General features: G+C 41.8%; 1 protein-coding gene and 1 long non-coding RNA gene across 6 annotated transcripts in view; both read left to right on the top strand.

The window, feature by feature from the left end:
- Positions 1 to 8,600, top strand: part of MFN1 (mitofusin 1) — a 95,081-nt gene that overhangs the window by 33,628 nt on the left and 52,853 nt on the right. The window lies entirely within an intron of this gene.
- LOC121925603 lies at positions 6,079 to 6,671 on the top strand. Its single transcript, XR_006102908.1, has 3 exons — positions 6,079 to 6,231; positions 6,329 to 6,407; positions 6,572 to 6,671. It is a non-coding gene; the product is annotated as an uncharacterized LOC121925603 (long non-coding RNA).

The raw sequence follows: 8,600 nt of genomic DNA on the forward strand, positions 1-8,600 counted from the left end.
GGAGATGTCTCAAGAAACCAGGATGGATGACTAAGGAACTTTCAACTGAGCCAAGTTTTAAAAGGAACATGTATATGAAATGGAAAAAGGGGGAAATCATGAAAAAGAAATTAAAGAAAATAGCTAGCCTGTGTGGGGTAAAGTCAGAAAAGCTAAAGCACAGAATGAGCTCAGGCTTGCTAGAGAGGTTAAGAACAATAAAAGGGGCTTTTTGTATATATGTCTGCAGCAAATGGTAGAAGAGGAAATGGTAATTAATATAATAATATGTTTTATTTATAAACCGCTATTCCAAATAGATCATAGCGGTGTACAAGAAAATTATATAACAGTACAAGAAAAATCTACAATTAAGATACTTTATCTTCAGGCCAGCCCCTGATGACGCTGGGCCGGCCTGCTCTCTCCCTCAACAGCCGAAAGATGACAGTTATGGAGGGAGGGCACTCAGTCTTCAGGCCAGCCCCTGATGACGCTGGGCCGGCTGTTCGCTCCCTCAACGGCTGAAAGAAGACAGTTATGGAGGGAGGGCACTCTGTCTTCAGGCCAGCCCCTGATGATGCTTGGCCGGCCTGCTCTCTCCCTCAACGGCCGAAAGATGACAGTTATGGAGGGAGGGCACTCAGTCTTCAGGCCAGCCCCTGATGCGCTGGGCCGGCCTGTTCTCTCCCTCAACGGCCGAAAGATGACAGTTATGGAGGGAGGGCACTCTGTCTTCAGGCCAGCCCCTGATGACGCTGGCCGGCCTGTTCTCTCCTCAACGCCGAAAGATGACAGTTATGGAGGGAGGGCACTCTGTCCTTCAGGCCAGCCCCTAATGAAGCTGGGCCGGCCTGCTCTCTCCCTCAACGGCCGAAAGATGACAGTTATGGAGGAGGGACACTCAGTCTTCGGCCAGCCCCTGATGACGCTGGGCCGGCCTGCTCTCTCCCTCAACGGCCGAAAGATGACAGTTATGGAGGGAGGGCACTCAGTCTCAGGCCAGCCCCTGATGACGCTGGGCCGGCCTGTTCTTCCCTCAACGCCGAAAGATGACAGTTATGGAGGGAGGGCACTCGTCTTCAGGCCAGCCCCTGATGACGCTGGGCCGGCCTGTTCTCTCCTCACGCCCAAAAGATGCAGTTTGGAGGGAGGGCACTCTGTCTTCAGGCCAGCCCCTGATGACGCTGGGCCGGCCTGCTCTCTCCTCAACAGCGAAAGATGACAGTTATGGAGGGAGGGCACTCAGTCTTCAGGCCAGCCCCTGATGACGCTGGGCCGGCCTGTTCTCTCCCTCAACGGCCGAAAGATGACAGTTATGGAGGGAGAGCACTCCGTCTTCAGGCCAGCCCCTGATGACGCTGGGCCGGCCTGCTCTCTCCCTCAACGGCCGAGATGACAGTTATGGAGGGAGGGCACTCTGTCTTCAGGCCAGCCCCTGATGACGCTGGGCCGGCCTGCTCTCTCCCTCAACGGCCGAAAGATGACAGTTGGAGGGAGGGCACTCTGTCTTCAGGCCAGCCCCTGATGACGCTGGGCCGGCCTGCTCTCTCCCTCAACGGCCGAAAGATGACATTATGGAGGGAGGGCACTCAGTCTTCAGGCCAGCCCCTGATGACGCTGGCCGGCCTGCTCTCTCCCTCAACGGCCGAAAGATGACAGTTATGGGGGAGGGCACTCAGTCTTCAGGCCAGCCCCTGATGACGCTGGGCCGGCCGTGTTCTCTCCTCAACTCTATTATAATAAGAGTTAAAAAATCAAACCCTAGACCTACCCTCCATCAGATGAGTGGGAGTTTCACAAAGGAAGATACTGAACGACAATTTCAAACAGTACCAATGAGGAAGAAAAAGGGAGATGTTCAAGAAACCGGATGGATGACTAAGGAACTTTCAACTGAGCACGTTTTAAAAGGAACTGTATATGAAATGGAAAGGGGAAATCATGAAAAAGAAATTAAAGAAATAGTAGCCTGTGTGGGGGTAAAGTCAGAAAAGCTAAAGCACAGAATGAGCTCAGGCTTGCTAGAGAGGTTAAGAACAATAAAGGGGCTTTTTGTATATATGTCTGCAGCAATGGTAGAAGGAGGAAATGGTAGGGCCACTGCATGAAGAAGAAAGCAAAAATGCTAACATGGGACAGAGAAAAAGCAGATTACTCAATACCTTCTTTGCCTCAGTCTTCTCAGAAAGGAAATGGGTGCTCAACCTGAGGATAATGGAGGCAGAGGACAGATTAGGGAATTTCAGCACAGTAGCAAGAAGATAGTACAGGAATACCCGCTTATCTAAATGATATAGGTCTCCAGGACCAGATGAACTCCATCCAAGGGTATTAAAGAAACTGGCAAATGTATATCGGAGCCAATGGCAATCATATTTGAAAACTCCTGGAAAACGGAGAAATCCCAGCAGACTGGAGGAGGGCAAACGTTGTCCCCATCTTCAAAAAGGGGGGAAAAGAGGATCCCAACAATTATCGTCCAGTAAGTCTGACATCTATCCAGGAAAAAATCTAGAGCAGATCATTAAACAGAGTCTGTGAACATCTAGAAGGCAATGCCATAATCACAAAAAGTAACATGGTTCAGAGAAACAAGCCATGCCAGACAAATCTGATCTCTTTTTCTGATCAAATTACCAGCTTGATAGATGAAGGGGATGCTGTGGAATAGCATCTTTGATTTCCGTAATAATAAATATAAATTATTATTTATAACCGCCCTTCCATAGATCAGGGCGGTTCACCGTAAGGCCTTTGACAAGTTCCCTGTGACATTCTTGAAAACAAGCTTGTAAAATGTGGGTTAGACAGGCAACTGTTACATGGATTTGTAATTGGTTGACACAGCCAACCCAAAGGGTGCTCAACAATGGCTCCTTTTCATCCGGAGAGAAGTGACCAGTGGTGTTCCACTGGGCTCTGTCCTGGGCCCGTACTGTTCAACATCTTTATCAATGACTTGGGGACAAAATTGGGAGAATACTTATCAAATTTGCAGATGACACCACAATTAGGAGGATAGCTAATACTCCAGAGGACAGGATCAAATTCAAAATGACCTGAATAGACTAGAAAGCTGGGCCAAGCTAACAAAACACAGGAAAATGTAAGGTTTGGAGCAGAAAAATGAATGCACAGATACAGGATGGGTGACACCTGGCTGAACAAGACTACATGTGAAAGGGATCGGGAGTCCAAGTAGATCACAAGTTGAATGTGAGTCAACAGTGTGATGCGCAGCTAAAAAGGCCAATGTGCATTAATAGAAATTTAGTGTCCAGATCAAAGGATAGTCCCCCTCTATTCTGCTTTGGTCAGGCCCCACCTGGAATTCTGTGTCCAGTTCGGGGCCCCACAATTCAAAAAGGATGTTGAGAAACTGGAGCGTGTCCAGAGGGCAACTAAAATGTCGAAGGGTCTGGGAAACCATGTCCTATGAGGAACGACTTGGGAGCTGGGGATGTCTAGCCTGGAGAAAAGAAGGTTAAGAGGTGATATGATAGCCTGTTTAATATTTGAAGGGATGTCATATTGAGGAGGGAGCAAGCTTTTTTTGCTGCTCCAGAGACTAGGACCTGGAGCAATGGATGCAAGGTCCAGGAAAAGAGGTTCCACCTCAACATTAGGAGGAACTTCCTGAAAGTAAGGGCTGTTCGACAGTGGAACAAACTCCCTCGGAGTGTAGTGGAGTCTCTTCTTTGGAAGTCTTTAAGCAGAGGCTGGATGGCCATCTGTCAGGGATGCTTTGACTGAGAGTTCCTGCATGGCAGAATGGGGTTGGACTGGATGGCCCTTGTGGTCTCTTCCAACTCTACAATTCTATGATTTTATGGACCTACAGCCACATACAATGAGGTTTCTTGGTTTAAACTTGATTTTTAAATTAAACGTTGGAACCTCACTTTATGTGGCTGTAGGTCCAGAAGTTGCTACTGTGGAGTCAGGTGGACTCCTTCGCCTGTGACTCCATATAAGTTCACTTCATATTCCTTGTTACAAGTAAGTTCACAAGAGTTAATATCTCATACTCATCTATGCCAGAAATATTTTGGCAATGGAATGGAAGTGATCAGCAAGCAAATGGTAACCTGTCTGTTTTCCAACAGGAGGAAAGAAGTGGAACACACTCCTTCCTCAGAGAGTGGTGGAGTCTCCTTCCTTGGAGGTCTTTAAACAGAGGCTGGATGGTCATCTGTCGGGGATGCTTTGATTGTGATTTCCTGCATGGCAGGGGGTTGGTCTGGATGTCCCTTGTGGTCTCTTCCAACTCTATCATTCTATGAACAGTGAATGTCAGGCTTTGTTTGCAGAGTGCATGTTAAATAAAGCTTCAGAAACGGTTCATCTGTGGCTTAAATTCCTCCAGTACAAGTAAATTTTGACATGGGAAGGTGTAAGAGAGAAGAAGTGATCGCATTCCATTGGAGTCCTGGAGGAGTTTATTCATCACATTCCAGGGAGAAGGAAAGGGAGATGAGTTTGCTTAAGAGATAAATATGTATGCCTTTTTACACTTGATATCAGTTTAGTTTGCAGGGACAGATGGAGTTATGTGCATTTTAAAAAATTACACCTATGTAGATGATATACAGAATCTCTCTTGTTTGTACATATTTCATTGTGTTCTAAAAACATTTTTTTTCACTATGCATTCCATAATGCAAGTGAAGTTCCCCTTTCAGAATCACCCATACTGTACTACTCTTCACTGCTCTTCAAGGCATGCGAATGCCTTCAAATCTTCAGCTGTGTATTGAATGTTGCAGAACTCTGTGAGTCTCGGAAATAAAAATGTTGGCTATTGTTGTAGATTAGGGTTTCTGCATAAAGACTCAAACAGTATGGCATCCCAGAGTTGAGAAAGAGTTCATGTCAACAATGTTTCTGGATAATGTCAGAGACCTACATTTTTGCATGTTACAACATGTGGATACCACAGAACTTTCAATAAAGTAACCATCATGTGAATTAAGAGACTGTGTTGGATCTGCCTGATCCAAGAGGACAAGAAATTGCAGGTGGGTAGAAGCTGTTTTATTTGCAGTTATTCGTTTGCGTCCACAGATCGGCAGAGGGCCCTGCAAATTATTTACCTTGGAAATGAAAGGCTGGATCTGAATCCTTTGTGTGTCTCCTAGGTGCAAAGATGTTTCCAAAAGATGTTTCAAAGGGGGGGTGCCAAAGTTTTAAGTGCTGTTTTCAAGGAATCCTTTGACATCTTGATGCTGCGGCAACTTGCTTACATTAGCTTTTAACAAAGACTGACAAGCGTAAAGCTGGAGTTACTGTGTATCTCTATAACAGGGGTGTTTAACTATGCATTAGCCCCAGGTGACTTGGCACCTTCCACTGCACCCCCATTACCAAAACTTAATTTCTGTCCCCAAATGCACAGGAGAAGCCATTTTTCAAAATAGGAAGTGACCAGAAATTCTGGTTTATTTCCATTTTTTAAAAGCCCCTTCCTGGACCTAAAGTGGTCCAGAAGATCCCAAAACCTGACAAAAAAAGAAATAAAGAAGGAAAGGAAAAGAAATTGATTCCTGGGCCACAAAAACGGAATTTGCAGCCTGCATTTTGTCCCCTCCTGCTCCTTAAGAGCAAGGCCCATCTTTTAGTTGGCACACAGCAATTTAGGAAGAGTGCGGATATAACATTTGGTAGCTAACAAGTAACATTGACTCTATGAGGTCAATCAAGGCAAAACTCAAGAGTAGGACAATTGAATAGGAAAGTGCAAGGGAAGATATGTCCTGGAAAATGTGGACTTAGTAAAAGTAGAGCAGAGAAACATGCTTTGACAGAATGAGAAGGAACAGCAGTTAAAGCCAGTCAAATCCCAGGTTTCTTCTTGAACTTGAAACACACAAACATGAGTGATGTCCAAGCAGAGAAAATGAAAAACTGCCAAACTTCCTAACCATTATAGTTTGAAACAAAGTAAAGTGACTGGATACAGAATGGGTCAAAGCAAACCAAAGTCTAGTTTCAGTTGCTACATCAAAGAGATTCCTTGCTGCTTGAATGTCTAGTTAGATATTCACCGGTAGCTTAGCTTAATATTTAAAATCAAAGGAATCATGGAAGGTACTTGTCTTCATGATGTTAGACCCTGCTGATCTGTCCAGGAGGTTGAAGACCATGGAGAATTGGAACATTTTTTCCCACCAGTGCTTTTGATAGGCCAGTGCAAGGATATTATTTCTCTTGGTCTCCAGACCAGGAAATACTTTCCTTCATTTAATCAAGGTGGAGTTGCATAAACAATTTTTATTTTACATCTTTCTTTCTCTTAGTATGGAACTCAAGGATTTTACATCTTTGCCCTATTGCACTGTATTAACAGAGTTTCTGGCAGCTCTTCAGGCTCTGAAGAACACATGGATTCCTGATAATATATCCATAATACACACTCCACATGAACTGTGAGTAAGTCTGTCTAAACCTGCTCTGTATTATAGTTCGTCTGATATGAGAAATACTGCATTTATATTCAAACAACTACTATGGCATTAAAAGGGTGTCTGTTTGATGTATTAAAATATAAGAAGTATTTTGTTCTGTAGCTCACTAAAATTTATCTTCATAGGTTCTCTTCAGTTCACCAGAGTATAATCCCTTCCATTCAATTCAAGTTGCTACTCTGGAGTCAGGTGGACTTCTTTGCCTGTGACTCTATGTAAGTCCACTTCTTCTTTTTAAAATAATCTTTATTGGTTATATATAATAAAAATTATGCTACAATAAAAGTTCAAATGAAATTACATTTGTATTCTTGTCTTAACTGGTTTTCATCGATGTTCCTCTGGTTCTTAGAGTTTTAAAGAGTACTCTTCCCAAAACCAACTGTCTCATTATGTACTGTACTCTGTATACAAAAAATAAAATAAAAATAAAGATCAGCTAAGATTCATTTAAAAAGCAAATCTCAGTACTTCTTATCTTAACACAAAGTCTTGCCCTTGCTTAATTATTTAAATACATATTCAATTTTTAAACCCTCAGCTCTTATTCTTGTATAAAATGCTTTGTTGGAGATGCCATTTGTTCATCTACAGACCTGCAGTTATAAAGGGTATCATACTGAATATAGAAGAGAAGGGAAAAAGAAAAAATTGGAAAAAAAAGAGTTCATTAAACAAGTTGTCATCATAGAAGTATAAACTATTAAACATCCAATATATTAGTTTTCATATTCCATCTCGATTCCCATACCACCAAAACTTTTTTCCAATCCTTTTTCCTTTTTGTAATATCTTGCTCTTGTACATGGCAGGATATCTTGTCTAGTCCTCTATATTCATTCACCTTCTGCATCCAATCATCCCATGTTGGCCCCACTTCCGATTTCCATAATTTAGCTACTGAAACTCTAGCTGCAGTCACCAGATATAATATTATCCTCCAATATTTATTTTAATAATAATAATAATAATAATAATAATAATAATAATAATAATAATAATAATTTTTATTTATAGACTGCTATTCTGCAATGATCATAGCGGTGTACAGTAAAATTGCAAAACAATACAAAAAATTGCAAGGCCTCTCTCCCCCTCAAGATGGTGGTTGGAGGAGGGCTCTTTGTCTTCCAGGCCATCCTATACATTCAAAATCGAGGTCATATTAAGTAAATATAACTTGGGGTTCATTGGGAAGTTTATCCCAAATATCTGCTGAATAGTCTCATGAACTTCCCTCCAATATTTCTGAATCTCTTTACATTGCCACCATACATGAAAGATGGTCCCTTTTTCCTTGTTACACCTCCAATATAAACCTTGTTCTAACTTATACTGTATATCTTTTTTAATTTCCAGGGTGTATAGTACCATCTATTCATTATTATTTTTGTGAGTGTGTATTGAGTTTTGACATAATACAAAATAAAAAAAACCAAATTATTAATTACGTGTACATTATTTTGCTCTTAACATTGACCATTCCCCCATCCTTCCTCTGCTCTGTTGTTACTGCGTTTACCTGTATACTTTATACTGTCACTTTCTGTTTATCTATCTTATCTCCAAGTCTTCTTTACATGCATATTTCTAGATCATTGCCTTTTCTGTACATTTCAGTTGCTTACAATGACGCTTCTTACTTTTTTTTATCACATATTCTCATATTTTCCTCTGATCCCAAGTATTCATACAAAATTAATTAAAATATAATACCTGTATATGCACCTTCATTTTCTCTCAGATAACATATCTAAGGTTCCCAACCTTTCTTAAATTTATTTATCAATCTCTTATTTATGAAACAAGATAGTTTGTCTATCTCCATGTAGTCGTACATTTTTAGGGTCCAGTTTTCTCTATCGGGAATCTTCTCTGATTTCCACACTGATGCCAACAACAGTCTAGCCGCACTGATCATATAAAATAAGAGCTTTCCATGTTTTCTTTCTAAATCCTCGTTATCAATCATATTTAGCAAAAATATTTTGGGGTCTTTATTTAAACTTATTTTGAGGACCTCTTGTATCTTTTGGTGTATTGCCCTCTTGTGTATGGATCAGGCCACTTTGGCTCCATCAGGTTATAGCTCTTACACTCAAGACACTGCATTTGCTATTAATAAATATGATTTTATAAGATTAAGATCCTTTC

This window comes from Sceloporus undulatus, chromosome 3 (genome assembly GCF_019175285.1).
Source record: "Sceloporus undulatus isolate JIND9_A2432 ecotype Alabama chromosome 3, SceUnd_v1.1, whole genome shotgun sequence".
Taxonomy (NCBI): domain Eukaryota; kingdom Metazoa; phylum Chordata; class Lepidosauria; order Squamata; family Phrynosomatidae; genus Sceloporus; species Sceloporus undulatus.